The sequence below is a fragment of the Lygodium microphyllum genome, chromosome 3 (genome assembly GCF_053477565.2).
Source record: "Lygodium microphyllum isolate KBCC chromosome 3, Lygodium_microphyllum_v1.1.10, whole genome shotgun sequence".
Taxonomy (NCBI): domain Eukaryota; kingdom Viridiplantae; phylum Streptophyta; class Polypodiopsida; order Schizaeales; family Lygodiaceae; genus Lygodium; species Lygodium microphyllum.
In genome coordinates, this window is record NC_141137.1 from 34,724,855 (window position 1) to 34,747,253 (window position 22,399).

General features: G+C 44.7%; 1 protein-coding gene and 1 pseudogene across 1 annotated transcript in view; both read right to left on the reverse strand.

Moving 5' to 3' along the window:
* LOC148038221 (uncharacterized) overlaps positions 1-22,399 on the reverse strand; it is a 188,575-nt gene that overhangs the window by 124,650 nt on the left and 41,526 nt on the right. The gene's annotated exons all lie outside the window — the stretch shown is intronic.
* LOC148038222 (uncharacterized) lies at positions 6,902-8,779 on the reverse strand (annotated as a pseudogene).

Genomic DNA, 22,399 nt, shown 5'->3' on the forward strand with positions numbered 1-22,399 from the left:
GACACCCAAAGGGTACCCAAGGTGCCTGACAATGGAGCCACGAGGAACAACCAGACCCTGCCAGTCCAAGGACTACAAATCTGACTCCGTGCAGCTGAGAATGGCTGATTTGAGCGCATTGATGCGAAGGCCGGAGGCTTTACCAATGCGCGCTTGAGGTTGTCCTTGTCGGCACGCAAAATCATAAAAGTATCATCCGCCAGGGATTGGCTAATGAAGTGCTGTCCTGAAGGAAGCGACAGACCGGCCAACTGAGAAGAGGCTACCATATGGGATAACATGGAAAGAACTGGATGTGTCGCGAGGGCAAAGAATAGCGGGCTCAAAGGGCATCCTTGTCTGAGAGAGCGGGCAAGTACAAATGGCTCAGTAACACCTCCATTCAGCATGACTCGCGAAGACGCCGCAGCGCTAATGGTGTAGATTAGACGAGGCATCCGGGGACCAAAGCCCATAGCCGACATAAGTTCAGCGACGAAAGACCAATCCAGATAGTCAAAAGCCTTTTCCAGGTCCAGTTGAATCAGTACTACCTCCTGGTTAGAATGCCTTGCATAATCAATAGCTAGTTGAGCATTCAATACATTGTGCAGAATATTTCGGCCCTTAATGAAACCATACTGCAAAGGATGCACAATGGCCGGGAGATGCTTATGAAGCCGATTCGCCATTATTTTGGAAAAGATTTTGTACATTGAACCCATCAAGGAAATGGGGTGCCACTGTGTCAACCTAGATGGCGAAGGAACTTTTGGAAGCAGTTTAATAAGGCCTTCTTTCCATGAGGAAGGCATGATCCCAATTTGCCACACCTGCTGAAACAAAGCCTGCAATGGTTTCGCCAGTTGGGAAGCAAAAGCTTCAAAGAACTCATTGGTGAGACCATCCCAACCCGGGCTTTTATCCTTGGGCAAATGTAACAAAACATCCATAACCTCTGCCTCACAAATATCGGACTCCATAATAGCTTGCATGTCCTGCGGTAGCTGATTGCGAACCAGTGGTGCCAAGAAGGTCACGGAAATAATTCCTGCACATATGCACAACAGTCTGCGGATCCATGATAAGGTGACCTTCTGCATCCTCGAGTCTGGTCATATTCTCCCTAGCAGGAGAGGCATGGAGAGCAGCTCGAAAGAACTTATGGGTTTGACATGCATTATCTTGCAACGTCTCTGTCAGATGTTGCAGTTTGGCCTGCTGGTATGATTTCAATTGGAATTCTTTAATAAGATCCACCACTCGCATGGCCAGTGCGAGCAGAAATGCATCATCCGGAGTGTCCACCAGCAGAGAGCGAACCAAAGCCAGCATGTCCTCGGCTGCCTTGCGACGCTGCTGACAAAGAGAGGCATGGTGGATCCCATACTGCCGAGCAACCCGCTGCACATTAGAGAGCAATCGTTCAAATGACGCAGTGCCTTGAGAAGAGAAGTCGAAGAGAAATCTGTCAATCAATTGCTGCATATAGCCCTGAAAGATTGCATGCTTCAGGTAAGACGAATTGAAACGCAAAGGGAGTCTCTCCAGAAATTGCTTGAACGGGGCAATGGGTTGTGCAAGCAGCTCAAGCTGCAGAGGGAAATGGTCCGACAAGGCATATTGCTGCAACACTTTTATTTCGAGCAGCTCCGGAAGAAAATCATCATTCTGCATGATATATATACGATCCAATCGCGACCATGTTGTTGCATACTGGGCAGAATGGAAAGTAAACCCTGTAGAAGACGGGTGTAGCCAGGACCAGAGATCTTGCTTAAGGACGTCAAGAGCCAATGCCTGCCACATACGACTTTCCGGCGTATCCATCACCGAATGCTCCGATGTGGACTGGGAGGAATCCACACACATATTGAAATCCCCCATGAAGAAGCCCCGTCTGCCAAGTGACAAGGAGGTCTGCAAAGTCTGCCAAAGCGCCCGACGAGATAAGGAATCATTCGGAGCATAGAGGCCAAGTAGCCATAAGATTTCCCCTTCGAATATAATTTCAATCACCAAAAAACGGCCATAAACATCATTTTTAATTAGAACAGGCTGATATCTGTCATGGACAATCATGAGCACACCCGAATAATGCATGGCCTGTGACCCAGCATAAAACAATCTAAAGCCATGGCAATCTACCACTTTTCCGGCTTCATCGTGGCTCTTGTGCTCAACAGCGCACAGGACATCCCACTGATTTTCATGCAATACAGTCCACATAGCATGTTGCTTGTGTCGGGAACAAATTCCACGCACATTCCACGTGGCGATTTTCATGTATACTCAAAACAAAATCAGGTACGAGGCACTGCTTGCCTCGCTTTGACTTTGTCAGCGAGAATGTCCAGGACTCCCTCGTCCAAGAAATCCGCCAACACTGCAAAAGAGTTCTGCGGTCCAGATTTGGAAGTAGACGGCATATCTGCTGGCTTTGGGATGGAACGGGGATAACGACAGTCCCACGGGGTAATGACATTACCTCTGGTATCAAATGCCAGCTTAGCAGAGGGACCCTTTGAACGATCCGAAGACATTTTCCTGGCGGGCTGCTGAAGGGGGGCAGAGGAAACCATAGCAGGAGCCGAGCGCTCAGAAGACTGCATTTCCTTCCTGCGCATGTATGTACGCATGGAATCTTGTGATGTAGTGGGCACATTGTGCTCCATGGTCGCAACAACCCTGTTGCCTTTTTTTGCACGTACTTCCACCCAATTAGTGGCGCTGGAATCCAGACCCGCAACCTGTTGTTTACCTTTGGCCAAAGCATGGGGCTGGTGGGTAGCATCCAGCGATGGGGCATCACACACCATATCCTCCATGGGCGGCACAGCATGGCCATCATGGGAAGTGTGTTGCTGTTCCGGGCATTCGGCCATAAAGTGTCCCAACTGTCCACAGGAGAAGCAATGCCCTGCAAAATTGCCCCATTTCAAACGAAAGTGTAATGGGTGCATGCCAGGGCAATTGAGGCTCTCTCTCTCTCTCTCTCTCTCTCTCTCTCTCTCTCTCTCTCTCTCTTCCCAATCATTTTGTATGTAACCTTTTGGTCTCATAGGCCAACTTGGCCTTTTGTAGACGTTAATATAACTTTCTTTCCTCTCTCTCTCTCTCTCTCTCTCTCTCTCTCTCTCTCTCTCTCTCTCTCTCTCTCTCTCTCCCCAGTCATTTTGTATGTAACCTTTTGGTCTCATAGGCCAACTTGGCCTTTTGTAGACGTTAATATAACTTTCTTTCCTCTCTCTCTCTCTCTCTCTCTCTCTTCTCTCTCTCTCTCTCTCTCTCTCTCTCTCTCTCTCTCTCTCTCTCTCATGTAATGAACAAGTTACCCCCCTTCGAGTACTCCCTTGATGCACCATTGCTTGATTTGAGCACGTTGGAGATTCATAGGATCATCAAGGTGGAATCTTATCCAGTTGGATATTAGGTAGACATGGCTAACACTAGTACAAGAGCTGAGGACAAAGTTGGGTTTTTACCCGTGAGCATTTTCTTCATACTACAGATGATGGATTAATTGTTCACCCAAGATACATGGACACCCACCTTTCACATGGGATCAGATGCACTATTGACCAGCTGTGCACCTCCTCACATTAGTTGTGTCCATGGCCTATTGGATATTTGATGGCAAGTGAGACTGCTAGATACAGATCCATCCCACCAAAGGACCGCATATCCAGATGTGCCAATTAGAGCCAAAGACAAGTATTATATCTACAGCCATTGCCCAGCTTATTGTGAGGTACAGGTTCATTTGACATTCCCACCGTCTGTTTAGAGATGGATTTGGACGGCTTTCTAAAGTCATGAATTTTACCAACCAACAAAGCCTTGGCCTATTCTTTACAAGGGAGACTCAAGAAAGCTCAGTACAATTACAGCCCCGATCCACACAAGAGACTCTCACCACCACAATTCACACATAGACAAGGAGTACTAATTGATTAAGTCATTCTTCTTAGCCGATCCAAACGGCTTAGGCCTCGATAGAAACATCGATGACATCTTCATGGGCGCATACAAGAGATTATCGCTTGAGCTAGAGCTAGGCCCTCCACTATCCACATGAGATTGGACAATCTGGAGCTCACTGTTGCTGGATAAAGTTCTATGTTTTACACAGCCTTAGTTTCCTTCTTATTTGCTTTGTGCTACGTGTTTTTCCCAGATAGTTATACCATCATACACATGATTGTAACTCATGGTCTCAAAGGTCATTTTGGCTTGTTGCAATCATTAATATATCATTTCTCTCTCTCTCTCTTCATAATGAGTGAGTATATTATATCAAATGTCTAAACTAGTAGAAAAGTCACATGAGTAAAAAGCACAAAGAAGTACAAAAGTCAAGGCAAGCCCACTAAAGAGACCGCCCAACGCCAAGGTACTAAATCATCTCGGGTCAAGATATCAATATCCTGAATAAGATCAAGCTCCCACTGAACAAGTCCCTTAAGCTTCGAAACATGACTATGGATGCCCAAGGCAATATCAAAAATGAATGCCTTGTGAGCGGCCCAAATATAGCCAACAATCCCAAATTCTAAGAAAGTGAAACAAAATCTTTATATGCAGTTGCATTGGACCATGATGTAATAGCCTTGCCAAAGACCCAGTCAAAAGGACGTTGTCAAGAGTTGGAAAGGTCTAGGCCTAAATCCACTAGGAATCAAGGAAAAGAGAAGACTAATGGAAAAAAGAAATACTAGAGCAAAGACTCTTGAATATAATATAGAACAAGCGAAACTGAGAAATCCAACAAGACATTGTATTACTCTTGGAAACTCTATACTACTTCAATAAATCCCTTCAAGCTAAATACATTGCACCTAGGATGATAGCTTAGCAAACTCTACCTGAGACAATAGCTTAGCACCACTTTGTCATCTCGGAAGAAATTACAACAACAAATACAAAGGAAACACTTGGAAATACTATAGAATACCCTACCAAAATAGCCCCGATACGCATAACACAACCCAGAGCCACTTTAGCTCTCTTTTTTGGTGAAACCCTATGAGATCTCTTCAAGTATAGCCATACAAAACTCTCCATCATCACCTACAGCAATAGGTAAAGATATCTTCAAATCTGTCACAAAAAAACCTCTTATAAGCATGCCTTTCCGGGCTAAAGGCACCTATAAAGAGGTAAAATTACTTGTTTATTTGTCGAGGCTTGTTAAAATGACTCAAATCTCTATTTATAACCATTTATAGCAATTCAGGCTTGCTTTTCATGATTTTTGCCTTCCAAACATTTACTATTTGATTTTCATGTATTCATTTATCTTTTTTTTATGTGCCTAGCTGGGACTTGTTCCAACCATAAATCCAAATGTTAGGAGTTGGAAAGATCTAGGCCTCAATCTACTAGGGATCAAGGAAAAGAGAAGGCAGATGGAAGAAAGAAATATTAAAACAAGGACTCTTGAATATATTGCAGAACACAAGAAATTGAGAAACTCAACAAAAAACCATATTACTCTTGGAAACTCCCTACAACTACAGTAAAACCCATTAAGCTAAATACATTATGCCTAATACGATAGCTTAGGTGAACTTTGAGACGATACCTCAACATCACTCTTTCAGCCCAGAAGAAATTACCACAGTAAATACAAAGGAAACACTTAAAAATACTATAGAATACCCTACCAAAATAGCCTAAATATGCATAAGACAACCCAGAACCACTTTAGCCTTCTTCCTTTGGTAATGCCCTATGAGATCTCTTCAATTACGGCCAAATAAACACTCTTCATCCTCACCTACAGCAATAGGTAAAGATATCTTCAAGTCTCTCCCAAAAATAACCTCTCACAAGTAAGCCTTTCTAGGCTAAAGGCACCTGTAAAGAAGAAGAACCACTTGTCTTTTACTTCAACCCTCTTAATCATAGCAGTAGATCACTTGTTTATTTTCCCAGGCTTGTAACAATGGCTCGATCTCTGGTTATAGCCATTTACAATAGTTCAAGCCTGCTTTCACTGTTGCCTTTTATACTTTTTGCCTTCCAAACTCTTGTTGTTTGCCTTTCCTGTATCAAGTTTCTCCTTGTGTCTGGCTGCAACTTGTTTCAACCATAATGTCAGCAAGTGGTGATACTTTTTGCAATTGCTTTTCTTATTTACTTATATAAATATTTTACTTTTATTTTATTTTGTTGTTGTTACTTCTTACCCCCAGAGTTCTCTTGGAATAAGCCGGGATCTTTGCATGGCCACAAGAGGCAACCATTGGGACAAATTGGACTAATAGTTTGTTTGAGCCTTATGACTAGTTCCATATTGAATGGGCACTAAAGAATAGAATGCCAATGGTTTGGGACTGTGTGCTTAGCCACTGGAGATGGTGCACGACAATGAGCCTGACCAAGACAGAAGATGCACATGTGAGAATGCTCACGGAATAAAAGTCGCCGTAACTGAGCCACATTACACTTTTTGATGTGGTCACAATGATAAAAGTTGCTCATAACAACTTGAGGAATGCAGGGGTCACCATCCCTAAAATTTAGGGAGTTACTATTTTTGGACCCTAGAATCCATTCACATCATTATCTTCGTTTTTGCATGAGGATTAATTCTTTGGTCCGTGCCAAGGTCAAATTTTGTACCGATCATGGAGAATTTTAGACCAAAAGGTTTAAATGGGAAAATTGTTACATGTATGCCATGAGGCACAAATTCCCAAAAGAGAGAGAGAGAGAGAGAGAGAGTATATTAACATCTCTAAAAGGCCAATGTGGCCTATGAGACCAAAGCAATACATACAATGATGGTGTGTTTCTCATCTGGAACAAGAAAAGATGAAAAACATGCCTATAAGACTGAAAAAAATGAAATAGTATCCTATAAAAGGGAAACATGTCAATGATCTAAAAGTGAAAATAGAAAAAGGAAAACTCTCCATCAATGAGATGTTTGTCCTCGAAGGAGGTGTATCTCTGTATGGCTGAGGCGTCTCGGCATCTGTCTCCTATGGCGCTCAATGATAGCTTTAATTTGTCTGTGGTGTGGATGTCTAGGCCTTCGTCCGGGTGGGCATGGGCGCCTAGACCGGCTAAGTGCCACTGCTCTATCCAAAGGGACACCTACAGAAGATGAGGTTCAATGATGATGTACTCCTGTAGGCTGTGTGGCAGTAGTAGTGGTATTTGCCATACTCTGTCGTGTATCAGTGAAAAAGTCACTGACTGCTCTCTGTCTATCTGAGCCGAGCTGTGGGGGCCTCCTACTCCGTAGAATTGTTGCTCTACGCCTCTGGAGCTCCAAGAGGAAGAATCCCAAGCATCTCTGATCCTCAAATTGCATGATCCGTCTCAGGGGTCCAAAACCCTCTCGAAACAGACAGTGGTATCTACCTCGTATATCATAATATACAATGCATCGACAGATGTAGTGTTCCTCTGTCTCTAGCTCTCTATCGCATAGTGGGCATATGCGTTCCTCTGCCTGTATACCCTCCCATCTACCTGTCTCAAACCTCAGGTAGTGGGATGAGGTGCGTATCTGACCAATAACTGTGCGTAGTCCATGAGGCAGCTGTGTGTCCATGTAATTGGGTCGGGTGATGAAACCATCCTCAGATACCTGAAGGAAGTGGGTCTGGTAGTGTGCCATCCTCGTGCCATGGGGGGAGGGGGGTCGGATCCAGGTCTTCTCCATATCTAACTTCAGTATGTCTGCTCTGATCACATGGTTTAGCTCTGATCGACTTAGGTCAAGTGAAGGGCAATCCAGGCTATAGTCAAAGGGGGGTAGTCTGTCAATCTGCAGCCCATGTAGACTCATCCATGTACTCATCTGAGCATACCAACAATGTCTATCACCATCTGCTGCTAGTTGTCTAGAAGAGGCCAGGGCTAGCCGTGGGTATCTATCTTGGGGGAGCTTCCATAGTCTATGTATGAAAGTCACTGCTTGGACCAAGGCCTTAGCCACTATGGGTGATGCTCCCAACTCAGCTCTGATAATCTCATGTGGGGTCGAGCTCTTCGCTCGTATCATATGCAAGATCATCATGACCAATGGTCTTTCCATATGCTCCCACCCGTCATAGTATTCCTTCTTTGGTCCATCCTGGTCTCCCAAAGGCAGTCTCCTCGTGTGAAAGAGACTCGGACCCCAAATAGCTGCCCCATATAGGAGTGTGGGTGTAACCAGGGTGTCAAAAAGCCGCAATTTGATGCGCGGCTCACGGAATTGTATGTGAGCACATTGCCTCTCCAATGCACCTAAGGTTGCATATGCTTTTGCCAAACGAGCCTCTGATGTCTCTCTCCGAGAGAACTGTGGTCCCTTCAATGTGACCCCCAAATAGACATACTGCCTAGCCATCTCCACTGGCTCTCCATCAAAAGTAAACTGGTGCTCAGCTCTTGTCACCCAAGCAGCTGAAGTGTTAAATACCATAACTTTAGTTTTCCCAAGGTTCACCTTAAGATCTCTATCTCTGCAAAAAGCTGATAATGCATCCAAGTGTCTATTTAGTCCCTCAGGTGAGTCAGATATAAGTACAATATCGTCGGCATAAAGCAATAATGATATCAGCACTCCAACTAGGCTGGCTCCGGCTCCACCAGTTCTGTCCACATATTTTGAAATTTCATCTATGTACAACCCAAATAGTGTCGGTGAAAGTGGACAGCCTTGTTTCACCCCAATGGTGCTATTGACTGTATCTGAGATGCCCTTAGGTGTTTGTACTCTGCCCGTCACTGTCTCATACAAGGCATAGATACTCCACTGTATCTCTGCAGGCACATCAATGTTTTGCATTCTTCTCATGAGTCTAGCACGTGGCAATGTGTCAAAGGCCTTGCGAAAGTCCTAGTAGATCTTTTTCTTGAATGCCTTGCCTTCTTCGAATGATTGCCCTCAATGTAAAGATATGGTCTAGAGTTGTATATCCCCTCCTGAAGCCAGCCTGGCCTTTTGATCTCAGGCCATGCATCTCAGCCCATTTACTCAATGCTTGTTCCACGATAGAGCCATATATTTTGGCCAGCATGTGTCCAATCATGATAGTTTGATAGTTACTAGGTAGCACGGGGTCTCCACTTTTAAAGAGCGGCACAATAATATGGTCTGACCAACAGGTTGGAAATCCCTCACAAACTGCCCTATTAAAGATGTGAGCCAGCATTGGTGCCAAGATATCACAAGCATGCGCGAAGTGTTCAGCTACTAAACCATCATAATCTTAGGCTTTTCAATTTTTCAGTTTCCATATGGCATTCCTCACTTTTTTTTCTGTGAAAAATCTGCAATTTGCTGGTCTTGAGGTTGACGGGAGCGGCATAGGCTCTTGGCCAGGAACATCATAGAGTGTGCAAGCATATCCATGCCAATCATCCGGTCTAGTAATCTATAAGGGTGGCTGGTTCTCATGCATCTTTTTCCATGCTCTCTTGCTGTCCTGTCCCAAGAACATGGAATACATTTCTGTTTCTAGTCTGCTCAGGTATTCCCGCTTCTTTTTGCATACCAATCGTCTGAAGAGTGTTCGAGCATGCTTATGTGTACATATGCCAAGTGCCACCTCTCGCTGAAAGCGTGCTCGTGTCTCTCTGCACTCATCATCATACCAGCCATTCTGTGAGGCATTACCTCGTGGAGGTTTATCTGAGGGTGTAATGTGTGGGAAAGCATAGGCTGCTGAAGTGTGTATCATCTCGGCCAACTGTCCTGTAAACTCATCCAGAGAGGCCTGTGTGTCTAGCTCCCTCAATGCATCTCGCACAATAGTGTTGTATATGTGTGAGGTCGCTTCCACAAAATCATAGCGTGGTAATTTTGGTACATGTGGCTGCGCTTCATGTATATGCCCATATTGCATTGTGAAAGCTAGAATAGCATGGTCTGCTGCTAATCCAATTGGTCTGTCTGAGATTTCAAAGCTTTTTATGTCAGATAGCAAGTTGGGTGGTCCAATCAAATAGTCCACTGTGCTTGACCCTTTCTTGTTATTCCAACATGTGAAACCATTAGATCTTGGCCACTGTGGCAGCTCGTTAAGGATGGCCAAACCATGTGCACTTCCCAATGCCAGTAGGTGTGTTCCATATTCTGTTCTCTCTCTATCTTGGGCTGATCTAAGTAATCCCACTTCATCTAATGCAATATCTCTGAACATCTCATCACTAGTGTCAAAGAAAGCAGATTGGTTGCTTCCTGTGCGTGCATTAAAGTCTCCTGTTGGTAGAACATCCCCAATTCTCATAAATCTCATTATGTCCTCATATAGTGGTGTATACGGGGATGCCTCTTTAGGGGCAAACTTAGATTATGCAGGGGGAAAGTAGCATGTGGCAATATACATGTCTCGAGTTCTACTTGTACGTAACCTGATCCACATGTATCTTGCCTCTACATCTCTATGTACCACTTGGACTGTATCTCGCAGCTCTTCTCTAAATAGAATTGTCACACCTCCTAATCCCCTCTGTCAGAGTGCAGCGGTGCGGAAGCGTAGGACTGAGAGAGAGAGAACGCAGAGAGAAAAGGGAGAGAAAGAGACAGTGTACAATGAAGATCTGCTGTATAAAGAATGCTGAATACAAAGATATACACGGGCGCAGTGCGCTGGACTGCGTGTCTCCACCTCGACGATGCGACCTGCTGTCCACCTCGAAATCTGCTGCAGTCTGCACTGTCTGCTGTCTGAAATCTGTGAACAGAGACAGAAATCTGCACGGCACCGGTCTGTAATCTGCGACAGAGAATAGTGGCCAGACTGCTGAAAACGTCAGCAATAAATAGGCGAAAAATCACCTAGAACGGGGCTCAAAAATGGGGTGCAGCCTGATAAAAATGGCTGCAGGCAGTCGGACTGCCACGTGGCAGTCCGACTGCACAGTCCGACTGTGCAGCTGGTCCGACTGCTGGACCAGCTGTGCTGCTGCCTAAAAAACAGGCTATGAACTCTAACACCCCCTCTCAGAGCCTGGACAGGGCAGAAGCCTGAGGGATCTGGAATGTTGCCGAAGTAGAGCCTGAGGAAGCGCCTTCGTAAACAAATCCGCAAGATTATCCTCCGTCTTGCAATACTCCACAGTGATGGTCTCATCCAGAAGCTTTTCTCGAATGAAGTGGTACTAAATCTCAATGTGCTTCGTCCGGGCATGAAAAACAGGGTTCCTTGCCAAGGCAATGCAACTCTCATTGTCACATCGCAGCAATGTAGGACGAGTCTGGGGGCACCCAAGCTCCTCCAACAATCTCCGAAGCCACACAACCTCGCATGTGGTGGAGGATGCGGCCCGATACTCCGCCTCAGTAGACGAAAGGGCTACCGTGGGCTGCTTCTTGCTACTCCATGAAATAACACCTGCACCCAAAGTAAAGCAGTAACCTGTTGTAGACCGCCTGTGGTCCACGTCACCGGCCCAATCCGAGTCACTCCAACCTGCAAGTACAAGATCTGACCCATCTGTCCCTGCGGGGTAATGAATCCCCAAATCAGACGTCCCCCTCAGATACCGAAGTATCCTCTGAGCAGCCTGCCAATGCACCGTCTTAGGTTCACTCATGAACCCTGCCAAGAGCCCAACAGCAAAACATAGATCAACCCTCATGTTGAGAAGCCAAATCAAGGACCCTATCAACTGTCGATAGCGGGAGGCATCCGCCAAAGGAGAAGCTGAGTGGGAAGTGGCCTTCCAGTTCGGATCCATAGGAGTAGAGAGGGCCCGACAATCTTCCATCTCAAAAGTCACCCAGAGCTCCTGTACATATCTCTGTTGGGAGAGAAAGATCCCCCTCTGAGACTGATAAATCTCATGGCCTAAAAAGAAATGGAGTAGCCCTAAATCCGTCAACTCGAACGTCCGATGTAAAGCTGACTTTGTCTCCTGGACCTGCTGTGCATCATCACCTGTGACAATCAAATCATCAACGTATAATACAAACAGCACACAAACTTCCCCGGAAATGTGAACATACAGCTGCGGATCGGCCTTGGACCGCCGATATCCCAACTGAGTCTAGAGGAACGAATCAATCTTCTCATTCCAAGCTCGCGGGGCCTGCTTGAGACCATACAGGGCCTTCTTCAACCTGTAGACTTTCCCATCCGAAGAACCAAAGCCAAGAGGCTGCTCAACGTAGATCTCCTCCTTCAAATCACCATTCAGGAAGGCCGACTTCACATCCAGCTGATAAACAGGCCATCTCCTATGGCCAGCCAAAGCAAGAACAGCTCTAATGGTTGCCATACGAGCTGTAGGGGCAAAGGTGTCATGACAGTCAATCCCTGGGCGCTGGGCAAAACCCTTAGCAACAAGGCGAGCCTTGTGCTTATCCAAAGTACCATCACTGAGATATTTGGTCTTGAAGACCCACTTGACTCCAATCACCTTCTTCTTCGGGGGGCGTGGCACAAGTGACCAAGTGCCATTCCTCTCAATAGCCTCCAACTCAGCTTCCATAGCTTTCTTCCATGGGGCGGACTGTAAAGCCTCCTTCACGGAGGTGGGCTCTCGATCCTGCATAACTCGGGACATCAAACAATAATTGGAGCAAACAAGCTCCGAAGAATGCGCCTGGTGCCTCCGTGACCGCCGCAGACCATCCTGCGGTCCCCACTCCTCAAGAACCCCCTCGATCCCTAAATCACGGAGTGTGTCACGGGCCCAGCGAGGAGGAGGCCGAACCTCCCCTCGTCGTTCTCCATCAGTAGAAGACTCTGGAATGTCCACCGGTGGTAACTCCTCAGAAGGATCCGGTGGAATAGTAGACTCTGTGTCAGAAACAGAATCATAATCAAACGGCATAGGCTCCAGTGGAACTGTAGAAGGAGCCAAACTCTCCCCTGGATCTCCAAGAACGGGATGCTCCTCACCCGTTGAAGAAGCCGGAACCTCCACAAACCGCACATCACGGCTAGTATATACATCCCGCTTGACGGGATCATACAGTCGGTAGCCTTGGGACTAGGAGCTGTAGCCAACAAATACATGTTTTCGGGAAGCCGCTTCAAATTTGTCACGGTGAGCCTTGGGAATGTGAACATAGGCATCACACCCAAAGACCCGAAAGTAAGAAACATCTGGCTTCGTCCCAAAATAAGCCTCAAATGGAGTCATCCCTTCCACGGCCGAAGTAGGGGATCGATTAAGGATGTGGACTGCAGTAGCCACAGCCTCGGCCCACAGAACCTGAGGGGTCTATCGGTGCTCCATCATGGTACGCGCCATCTCGATCACACTGCGGTTCTTCCGTTCTAGAATACCATTTTCTTGAGGAGTATTGGTATTGGCAAACTCCTGGTGAATTCCTCTATCTGCACAAAACCGAGCAAATTCATTAGACACAAATTCACCTCCCTTGTCGGATCGCAAGGTCTTCAACTTCCGGCCTGATCGGTTCTCCTCAAAGAGAAGCCAATCCTTGAAGTGCGAGAAAGCTTCTGACTTTAGTGCCAAAAAATAGGCCCATGTCATCCTGCTGTAGTCATCCACGATCAGCATGAAGTACGAGCTCCCACGCAGGGACTCATTCCTCATAGGGCCACATAGATCCGTAGATACTAGCTCCATCGGTGAAGTAGACCGCCGCGAAGCTGTGTGGGGAATGGCATCCCGATGCTGCTTCCCCCGTATGCAAGAGACACATGGCTACTGGCTCACCACTATATCCGGCAACCCTCGAACAAGCTGTCCACGTGACGCCTTCCGAAGATAGTCATAGTTCAAGTGACCAAACCGAGCATGCCATAACTCAGACTGTGACTGTGAGGTAAGAAGAAGAGAAGAGAGGGCAGTGGAAGACTTCAGTTTGTAAATGCCGTTCTCCTCATATCCAGATGATAGAACCTTCCTCGATTCACGATCAAGGACTCGCACAGTAGAACTGTCAAATTCCACTAAAAGACCAAGGGAGCAAATCTTATGAACTGAAAGGAGATGGTACCCCAATCCTGGTACATGCAAAACCTCTGAGGTATCGGTGCCACCTCGTCCATCCGGAATAAGCTGCATCTTACCCCGACCTGCAATAGAAACTGAAGAGCTGTCTCCAATGAGAACCTGCCCACGCGAAGGTCGCAGCTGGGCAACACCATCTGATGAAGGAGTCATGTGCCGTGAGGCACCACTATCAATAATCCACTCTCGAGATTGGGAAGCCGCCATCGCAGCATCAGAAGCATTCGGTGAAGCGTCCTCAATGACAACTAAATGTAGAAATGCAGCTGATGAGGGTGCAGCCACCACTCCAGAATCCTTGGTTTCCTTCTTCTTGTTGTCCTTCGAGTCTTTGTCAGGGCAATCCTTCTTCCAATGGCCAGTCTTTCCACAAATATGGCATGTGGAGTCTTTGTCCTTGTTCTTCTTGGACTTGTTATCCCCCTTCTTCTTCTTTTGGTCCTTCCCCTTCTTCTAAGAGGCTTGACCTGTCAACACCTCCGTCTTGGAAGCATTCTGTCCCTTTAACTGTTCCTCTTGGTCCAAGACCATAGGAACCAACTCTTCCCACCGAAGAGTAGACTCTCGCCCCGAAGCAATAAGGGCAGAGTAAAATGTAGCGAATCGTGGCGGCAACTAGGACAAGAGTGTAATCGCCATGTCTTCGGAGGAAATTGGCTTCCCCGCATTCTGAACCTGCATCTGTAGCTGCCTTAGCTTGTTAATGTGTTCCCTTAGCGAAGAAGACTTATTGACGGACAAAGTCCGCATCTGTACCTCCAAAGAAACCCTCTTCATCAGGGTCATCCGATTGTACATTTGATCAAGCTCCAGCCATATCTCACGAGCCACCGTCAAGTGCTCGATGTGAGCGATCACGGCTGTAGTGCATGATAGAAAGAGAAAGGATCGAATCCTGGCATTTAGTTTGTCCCAATGAGACTCGGCCCTGGCCAACTCCGCACGAGCATCGGAAGAGAGTTTGGACTCATCTCTTACCAAAGGCCGGTCAATATCTTCCTGTACCAACTCCGCCAAATCATAGGACTCAAGAATGGCCAACATCATAACGCGCCAAATGCGGTAGTTGTCGCCGTCGAGCTTCTGATCTGTAGGAAGAGCCGGTAAGACAGGCACCTTCCGGTCCATAATCGCCTGGAACTCCAAGTCCATCTCTGTAGACATCTTCACCTGCAATGCCTTCTCAAACGCAAAAGCAGCCCCCTCTGACTGAGTAAACTCAGCCTACTAAGGCTCTTCCGCATCCCGAAGCTTCTTCACCCGCCGGAGGCGATGAAAAAGCAAAACCTGCACTTTTAGGTTGAAAACTCAAACTTCCTCCGCGTCAAACAGCAGTAAACAGCAGCAAATCCACCACCTGTACTCCTTTCCTGTGCGCCCACACTCGTTTCAGCCTTGTTCCAAGGCGCAGCCCTCCTGTCTGCCCTTAAACGCAAAAAACGCAAATTTGTGTCGCGATGGAAACTCCTTTTCAAGTTGATTCTGCGCTCAGTCAGCCCTCAAACACTGCTCTGATACCATGTCAGAGTGCAGCGATGCGGAAGCGTAGGACTGAGAGAGAGAGAACGCAGAGAGAAAAGGGAGAGAAAGAGACAGTGTACAATGAAGATCTGCTGTATAAAGAATGCTGAATACAAAGATATACACGGGCGCATTGCGCTGGACTGCGTGTCTCCACCTCGATGATGCGACCTGCTGTCCACCTCGAAATCTGCTGCAGTCTGCACTGTCTGCTGTCTGAAATCTGTGAACAGAGACAGAAATCTGCACGGCACCAGACTGCTGAAAACGTCAGCAATAAATAGGCGAAAAATCACCTAGAACGGGGCTCAAAAATGGGGCGCAGCCTGATAAAAATGGCTGCAGGCAGTCGGACTGCCACGTGGCAGTCCGACTGCACAGTCCGACTGTGCAGCTGGTCCGACTGCTGGACCAGCTGTGCTGCTGCCTAAAAAACAGGCTATGAACTCTAACACCCTCGTCCCTCCAGGCCGCCTAAGCTGAGGGCGATATACACTTTCCCATCTATATCCATACACATCACGTAGACGGCTGTCTTTACATTGATGTGTCTCAGTATACATAGCAATGTCTATCCCTTTGAAAGTATCCTCAAAATAACCTGCATCTGTCTTAAGGGAGCCATTGCAATTCCACAGTGTGAACTTCAGGCTCTCATAGGCCGCGCACCGTCATGCTGTCCTTTTCTCTGTGATGATGACTCTTCCATCTCTGTAGACAGCCCATTTACCTACTTTCCGTGCCTCTAGAACATGTGGCATATTTTCCCTCCTATGGGCTATCTAGGCTAGGGTGAGGTCTTCATCTAGGTAGATCTTTTCTCCTTTGAGATCGATCCTCTTGAAGAGGAAGGCTCTCTTCTTTTCCAAGTCTCTAAACTTCAAGATGAGGACTTTTGTTTTTGTGTCAGCTTTCCCGACTCGCCAAGCCCCAATGATGGGTACATCTATAGCCCCAATTTTGGTGGCAAGAGCTGTAGCATCTTCAATTGGGGAGCTTTTCTCATCTAGTCCAACCACTTTTACGTGGAGTGCGCGTGCCCGTCTTTTTGCCTCTTCTTCCAAGGTGGCATTCATAACTTCCACTTTGTTGCCATGCATTCCTTTGTTCTTTTTTGCCACATCTATTCATTCTGCATTTTCTTTGACAGTATTCTCAACATTCTCCATTTTCTTTTGGGTGCCTTCCACCACACTTGCATAGGTGTGCATATCCTTTTTTAAAACATCCATTTCTTTTTATAGAAGGTGTGATCTGTGGTTCCTTTTGTGCGTCCGGTTTCTTTTTGCATTCCTCTAGTTCTTCTTGTAGATTAGAGATCATTGAGTCTTTCTTTGCCATGTGTGCATCTCATGTTTGTTGCATCTCCTTTTTTAGTTCTTCCATCATTTTAGCTCGAACCCGCTCTTGTATATCATTTTCCATTTCCTTCCTCATGATACGCATTTGAGCACGGAGTATGGTCAACATCTCCTCATATAGTGTTTCATTAATTTTGCGGGATTTCTTCACATATCTACTTGACCCTGGAGACACATTTCAATCTCGGGTTTTACGCCTATAGGTTTTGTATCTCGTGTTCTTTGGCGGTGTATGAAACATTGTTTCCATGGTTGGTTTTGTGATTCCTTCATTGTCAGTTTCTTCCATCATAATTATAGTATGTGCTATAGAATAAAACTGCTTACAGTCTGACTAGAGTAGTAAACCAGTAACATAAACTATCACTATAGCATGAACTGTCAATATATCATAAACTGTCAATGTGACTGCATCATAAAATATGACTGTAGCATAAACTGTCAATGTAGCATAGAACTGTCAATCTCACCTAAACTGTCACTGTAGCATGAAATGTTAAAGTGCGTCAGTCTGAATTCACGCAGGTCTCCAGTCTACACAGCATGGCAAGGTTCACATCAATCTGAGTACATCTGCAATCTCAGTATATTCACACAGGTTTGCATTCACGTCAATCTGAGAGAGTCAACAGATTTCTTATATAGTCACAGTCATGACACAAAACTGTCCCATCAGTCACTGCGCATCCCTGCAGATACTGTTCACAAGACCCACCACTATTTATTGCAGGTACATCCCATCACTGTTCACTTAGTACTCCTACGTCAGTACATTTACAGCATTCTCAGTGCTCCTGCGTCAGTACCTTCGTCACAGCATCCTCACTACATCATTCTCATTTGTCACAGTACATTCGTCACAGCATGTGTTTTTGTCATAGGACATTCGTCAGTACAGCATTACTGCATCAGAGAGGTCATGCTTGTATCAGAGAGAGAGCTCACGCCTGCATTACTGACGACCTCAGACTTGTATCAAACTTAACGACATGTCTTGCATCACGCTTGCATTACTGATGACCTGTCCTACATCAGACTTGACAACCTATCCCGTCACGTCAGAGCATACCCGTCACGTCAGAGCATACCTGTCAGAGCATACCCGTTATGTCAGAGCATACCCGTCATGTCAAAGCATACCCATCACGTCAGAGCATACCCGTCAGAGAGAGAGAGAGAGCATTAAAAAAAACGTAATAGACATAAGGGACAGAGGAGAGAATGAAGTTTTGAGGAGCTGAGAGCAGATTGCTGCAAGAAAATCAGCCATGGAGAGTACTTCTACGTCTCTAACTCAAGTATGGAGGTAGAGCTTGCTCCCTTTGATCAACTCTCTCTCTATTCTCAGAGAAAATTATTCGCATGATGGCCTGATTCCATCGAAGGTACAATTCTGTGTTTTCTCTAAAATTCTGCAGATGAATCATTGAGTATTGGTCACAGAAAAATGCAAGACATGTTGGACAAGAACAGTGAACTCTGGACATGCTGGACAGTAAGAACAGTGAATTCAGAGATCTGCAGACTGTAATTCTGCACACGAATCATTGAGTTTTGGTCACATGCTGAACAGTAAGAATAGTAAATTCTGCATATGCTGGACAGTAAGAACAGTGTGTTGGACAGAAAGAACAGTGAATTCTGCACATGCTAGATAGTAAGAATAGTGAATTCAGAGATCTGCAAACTGCAATTCTGCACCGGAATCATTGAGTTTTGGTCACAGAAAATGCTTTCCTAAAAGAAATGTTGATCTGGACATGCTGTACTATTCTTATGCACTTGGGATTGACTTAGAAGAGATGAAAACCAACTATTCACAGGTTATGTATTTTTTAACATTATCATTTTTGTAATTTTCCATCTTTTAATTCATAAAGAAATATCGAGAGGGCCGCCGGTCTTCGGAGCCAATCTAGTGTTGAGCGAGGGAGTGAGGTCTCTGCTTATGTATGTGTGTGTATAAAGACTACGTGTTAATTAAAGGGACTACCGCTTTATGTGAGTCATAGACCAGTTTCATGGTTCCAGTGCCGGGATTTGAACCCGGGTCGCCTGGGTGAAAGGTATCCTGAGCGGATCCTAGCACATAAGGATAGGAAAGTGAAAGGTAGAGTTATAAGTAGATTTTTGGTGAAGTTCAAGAACTTTTCACCAATGGATGCCAAATGGGTGAAAGAGGCTAAATTGGCAAATTCGCCTTAGTTGTTGCAACTTTACCAAGAAGCTTTCTTACTGGAATCTATAGTGACTTAGAATGCTTTTAAAAGCAATGTATATTCTCTATTGTACAGTTGAATACTGCATCTCATTGAATAATACACAATGTATGGTTTATATTTAGCATTAACATGTGTATCATTGAATGAAATCTCAGTGCTTTGAAGTTGTATTTGTTACACTTAAGTTGAATGAATATGCATGTTGTGACACTAATAGTTCACGCATACGTGCTATCGCCCTGTGTTAAAAAGGCTCCTAGTTATCATAGTTGGATACACGATGTAATCCTCCAACTATGTGAGACTTGAACTTGCAATGGCACAAATGGTAGTGGAAAAACTCCTACCATCGCCCCGTCTCATCTGTTAGCAAGTGATACATGTGATGGCACTAATAACATGGAGAATCTTGTTATCGCCCTATGTCATGCGTTAGCATGTGTGGCATGCAATTGAGGTTGCTTGCTTCTTTCAAGAGGGGGGTATGTCACCAAGTAGTGATACTTTTTACAATTGCTTTTCTTATTTACTTATATAAATATTTTATTTTTCTTTTCTTTTGTTGTTGTTGCTTCTTATCCCCAAAGTTCTCTTGAAAGCCAGGATCTTTGCATAGCCAAAAGAGCCAGCCATTGGGACAAATTAAACTAATGGTTTGTCTAAGCCTTAAAACCAGTTCCATATTGAATGGGCATTAAAGAATAGAATGTCAATGGTTTGGGACTATGTGCTTAACCACTGGAGAAGGTGCATGACAATGAGCTTGGCCAAGACAGAAGATGCACATGTGAGAATGCTCACGGAATAAAAGTCACCGTAACTGAGTCACATTACACTTTTTGATGTGGTCACAATGATAAAAGTTGCTCAGAACAACTTAAGGAATGCAAGGGTCACCATTCCTAAAATTTAGGGAGTTGCTATTTTTGGACCCCAAAATCTGTTCGCGTCATTATCTTCGTTTTTGCACGAGGATTAATTCTCTAGTCTGTGCCGAGGTCAAATTTTGCACCAATCATGAAGAATTTTAGACCAAAAGGTTTAAACGGGAAAATTGTTACATGTATGCCATGTGGCACAAATTCCCAAAAGCGAGAGAGAGAGAGAGAGAGAGAGAGAGAGAGAGAGAGAGAGAGCATTTAAAAAAACGTAATAGGCATAAGGGGTAGAGGAGATAATGAAGTTTTGAGGAGCTGAGGACAGATTGCTACAAGAAAATCAGCCATGGAGAGTACTTCTACGTCTCTAACTCAAGTATGGAGGTAGAGCTTGCTCCCTCTGATCAACTCTCTCTCTATTCTCAAAGGAAATTCTTTCATGATGGCCTGATTCCATTGAAGGTACAATTTTGTATTTTCTCTGAAATTCTGCACATGAATCATTGAGTATTAGTCACAGGAAAATGCAGGACATGCTGGACAGTAAGAACAGTGAACTTTGGACATACTGGACAGTAAGAACAATAAATTCAAAGATCTGCAGACTGTAATTCTGCACACCCTAATAAGTCCTGGCACACTAATAATGGTCTCAGATACTTAATTTTGGTCACTTAAATGTCTAGCATATGAGCGCGTACTTTATATTGTGTCATTCACTGACTTACTCTTGACAGGTCACATAAATCTTTGAATAACTCATCCTATAGGCACACATTGAAATCCTGTAACATCGAAGAACCTGTTTGTTTTCACACTCTAGACACACAATGTCTCAACATCGACCCCCTCTAAACATGCACATCCTTTGGCATGTGCCACTTACTATTCTGCAAGTTTGAGTCTTCATCATCTTCCATAAGCTCTTCTTCTTCAATATCTTGCTCTACCTCTTCATCTTTAATCTCTAGCTCTTCATATTTTTTTGATTCTCTTCCCTTGAATATCTTGATCTTTTTCCTACAATTGGAACCCTAAGCTCTATCCCATCTAGTTCACACAAGGCATACATAGCCTTATCAAAACTTACATCACAATGTATGGTCCAAACCACCTCTTTGATACCTCCCTAAGTATACTATGTTGATTATCGAAACTATTGTCATATACCAACACCCAATCACCCTTTTCAATAGCTTGGGTCTCAACCTACCTCTCCTGTCAAATCTCTCAATCTTACCTCTTTCAGTCTCTACATTGCACCAGCTTTACCTTTTTTATCCATTGTTTTGTACTTTGTTTCAACTTTGGCTTTGGCCTCATTTTTCCCATATGATTCTTCGTGCATCATAAATTCAGTGATAACTTGAAACATATCCAAAGAATTCACTTGTATAATGATAGACCCAATACTCTACTCTATTTTCAGCATTGCTAAAATCTTTGCAACTGTGTCTACAAAAGATGCCCCATCATACAATCTTGTAATCCTCTCATCATTTTGCAATAAACCCTACTCCATACTTTTTTCTATCCTACAAACACACTGTTTGGAAGCTCTATTCATCTCCTTAATCCTCTGAAATTGCACAAAACCTGCTGTTAAGAATCTTATAAAGCCCAAAGTAAAAGCATCTTCACCTACAACAATAGGTGAGAGCGTTATCCTCTCAATACCACCGTAGTTCCACAGATACAAATGTTTCTTACATGATTGACACAAACTGTCATAAACTACATTGCTATTTTGTTATCTTTGCTATTGATTCTTGCAAACGCAAAACCATCTTCCAAAACTTTAGTCTTTATCCGCATTGCAGTAATAAATGGTTGCCCTAAGATCAATGGCCCGTGGTTATAATGTAAAATCATACATAAAGAAATGGTGATCATCCTATACATCTCCTATGGTAATCTTGTCATTTGGACGATAGGCAGCATACAGGTCCTCCTACGGAGGTATTAGTTTCCCGCATCCTCCATTTGTGGTCAACATCTACAAGCCATCTTCCATTCTCATAAATACTCCTCACCATGACATTTATCTTTGAACCATGGTCTATCCGCGCAACACATGGAGTTTCCATCTCTCCAACCTTCACTATAGTCTCTATGGTAGCACAAACGCAATGGTTCTTGGACTAATGAATATGTTTGTTTTCACACTTTTAGAGACGCAATGTCTCGACAATACATCCTAGTCCCCACCACAATCCACAACATGCCAAATGTCAGAAAGGAGAATCCAAATTTTCCAATGAAAAGGACACAAGATGAATCCTAATACAAAGACTCAAAAACAGTGATACAAAAGAAACAATTCCCATTGGAAGTACCCCAACAGTGAAGAGTTTAAGCAAGGGAAATACCATCCACCACCATTCTCCAAATGAATACCTTACATTTGAATGGCATCTTGTTGAGCCATCCCTCCATCACTATCAACTTCCACCAGGCTCTAGATTTATGCAATATCCTAAGTGCATTGACTCTAAACAAA